A 3,151-nucleotide genomic window follows, 5' to 3' on the forward strand; every position below is an offset into this window, starting at 1 on the left:
GCCGTGCTCCCTCCGCCGGCTCATAGTCACGTTCGCCTAACTTCAAACGCTAGAATGGCCAAATGCTCGATTTAGAAATCCCCTACATTGAAATGTGTTATGTCCTCCCAGATGTCACTAGGAAAACAGCGCCAAGTTTTGAATCGGCGAAAAAAAAAAGGAAGGCAGGAACGTTTTACAGCTGAAGCCCGGATGGGCAATCCAACGAAGTCCAATTAATAATCCAAAGAATAATTGATGAATCCTCATTCGTGGAAAAATTGGGATAAGGAAATATTTGATATTGAATGAAAAATACTGAGTGCTTCGGGAGAGCACGTAAACTATTTATTTAACTATCAAAACTGTATTAACTTTCACTAGACATTGATTTATATTTTGGAGATCTGCACTCTAAAACCGGACTCGTCGAACTGACTTAACTTATTCAAAACGTCCCTTTCGTGGGTCCTATAACTCCCACTCTTTTCAGATTGCGCACGCATTCTCTCTCTTTCTTATGTTTTAGTGATATCTTAAATGCTAGACTCAAAAAGTGGTGGGGAGGGGCTGGGCAACGTTGTGACGCAGTCAACTGTTGCCAGCCACCCCCATCCACGTTCTAGAATTTGGGACGCACGTGTGACCGGCAGAAAATGACGTTCTTGGGTTTAATACAAAGGATACAAAGGGAGATCTGTTGGGATTAGTCATGGACCTTTCTCGAGAAGTTTACGTCTGAATTTTATGTGTTTATGGCGACGCCAGAAAATCAACAGGCCTGCAATATTTATATTAACTCGGTTTATTTCTTTCGTTTATTTAAACTGTTTATGTTATTTCTCGGATGAATAGAGCTCTGTATTTGAGAGTTGAAATGAGACGTCATTGTCCACCAAAAGAACACGTGCCCAAACTACGCAGTATTGAATTTAATGAAAGAATGGAAATTAAATTATTATCTAATTATTCTGATTAAGGTAATATTCAAATTGACCGCTAGGTGCATACAACGCCACCTAGTTATGAACGGCCAACGACGTAACAAATGTCCGATTTCAAATGGCGGGAATGAATCAGCCTCAGCATGAGTTGTTTTTTCTCGAAACTCATTAATGGTATACATGGTTTTCATTGTGCCTACTCATATAGCGTAAAAATTATTCCACAGAATCGACGAGACAATAGAAATACTATTCTCTTCAGCTGTAATATCATTGAACATGTAAATTTGCAAAATTCTTATTTCTCTGAATCTGAGGAATTTATCCATAACTAGATGCCAGATTAACGAAGGAGCAGACGTATATGGACATCGGTTGACATTATTTTCCGTTATGATCTTCACCATAAATTTAGAACTATTTCATGGAGCATGTTTTCGACTAATATATCGTGATAAGAGTCTTCGGTTCGAATTGTCAACTGTACGTGACCGATATTTCCTGCAATTCGTTTGCAATGGAATCTGAGATTCGATCTATTGAGATTATTCCCGAAGCTATGTCATGAAAAATGAAAGGTTGTCATGAAAAATGTTTATAGCTAGAGATGAAAGATCGAAATCTTGAAAGCTGAATAGCTAATGCAATAAAACATCAGATTGTGTATAACATACTTGTTTGTATGAGTTGGAGTAAGATAACAATTCAGTCAAAATCTAGCAATTTTTAGACTCAGATGTATCGCCGAATCAAGAAGGTGTAGGTGACGTTCATATTCCAACCAGGTTACATATCAGGATGGTCAATGACAAGCCCATCGCATGAATCTATGCCCAGAATTTTCTGAGATAATTTATATTTTACAATCTTATGAATTGAAAAAGGCAAAATCTGTTCTACCCCCGTTTATGGTTTGCAGTTTGCTACTTCAATTATCAGTCCATCGTATATTCAGTATAAGTTATTCGATTTCAAATTGAGCCTCCATAGAGATTTTCGATTTCTGACGATTTCTCTCTAATTGGAGGTCTGAAGTTTGGCGAACGTGACTACAAGCCCCTCCCCCAAAGGTCGCATCGCCATCTCAGGGGGAGCGCTCCAAGTAATACACCCCCTTGCACGTTTAAAGTGTTAATTGCACCCAAAAGCCATCATTTCCAGTTAGAGTGAATAAGAATATCATCAATGACATAAAAAGGAGAAGCCGGCCAATTTAGAACGTTATGTCAATAGTACCACCAGTTGTATACTTCTCTCATGCATTACTCTTCCGCTGTTTTTATTTATTAGTTATCAGTCATAATCGATTTTCTAGAAATTTCCAAAACTTTCAACTCCCAGAAGTTGTTGCATCGCTGCAATTCATAAAATTAAGAAGAATACATATTATGAGAAACCATTGGGTATGATTCAACGAGAGCTATCTTGTCGCCCTAGTCAACGCAGTCGGTTCACTTATCGCTCGACGCGGCCTCACATTATCAATAATATCTCAGGCTCTACCAAAGAGGATTGGAAACGCTAAATATCAAAACGCCACCTATGAATGGCGGATATTGGGCTGCACACAGACAGTATGCAACCCAATTTGGGCTTGTGTTAGCGTGTATATGGGAAGCCTAAAATCGTCCATTTGGTGAAAACGAGCGCCGCCATCGGTAATTAGCGGTCCCAATTGACTAAAGTAGAGGCTCAGATCTCGGGGTTAGACTGACCCCAAGCCAAAAGTAGTTCGACCCCAACGGAGGGATGCCGCCACGGTTGAATCTGACGGCTGGGCAAACTGCCTGTGCGGGTAACTCGGCAGTAGCAGTCCCGCTGTTACAGGGATAGTTTCGGAGTGGAATTTGTGTCCTCCTCGTCCTCAGCATGTTCTTAATGTTTTCCAGGTGATTCATTTGCTGGCTAATTAATATTAAGGAATGAAACACAGAGGGTGTGATGGAGAATTAAATTCCCCATCAATCGATCCCCGTTGCATTCCTTAATCTCTGTAACAAAAAAATACAAACTACGACAAAGTCATGGGCCAGTGAGGAAAATAATTTTGTTCTCGGCGCACAGTGACTTTTCACCATTCGCTCGCGAATTAAAAATTCACTTCTCCCCTCCTAATTGAGATTAAGGGATGAAAAAAGAGTAGTTCGACGGAGAATTAAATTCCCCACCAACTGACTCTCTTTCATCCCTTAATCTCTGTGAAAAATGGAAGAAACTGTCATGGAAAT

This window comes from Diachasma alloeum, unplaced genomic scaffold (assembly GCF_001412515.2).
Source record: "Diachasma alloeum isolate Michigan unplaced genomic scaffold, Dall2.0 Dall_scaffold_00194, whole genome shotgun sequence".
Lineage (NCBI taxonomy): Eukaryota > Metazoa > Arthropoda > Insecta > Hymenoptera > Braconidae > Diachasma > Diachasma alloeum.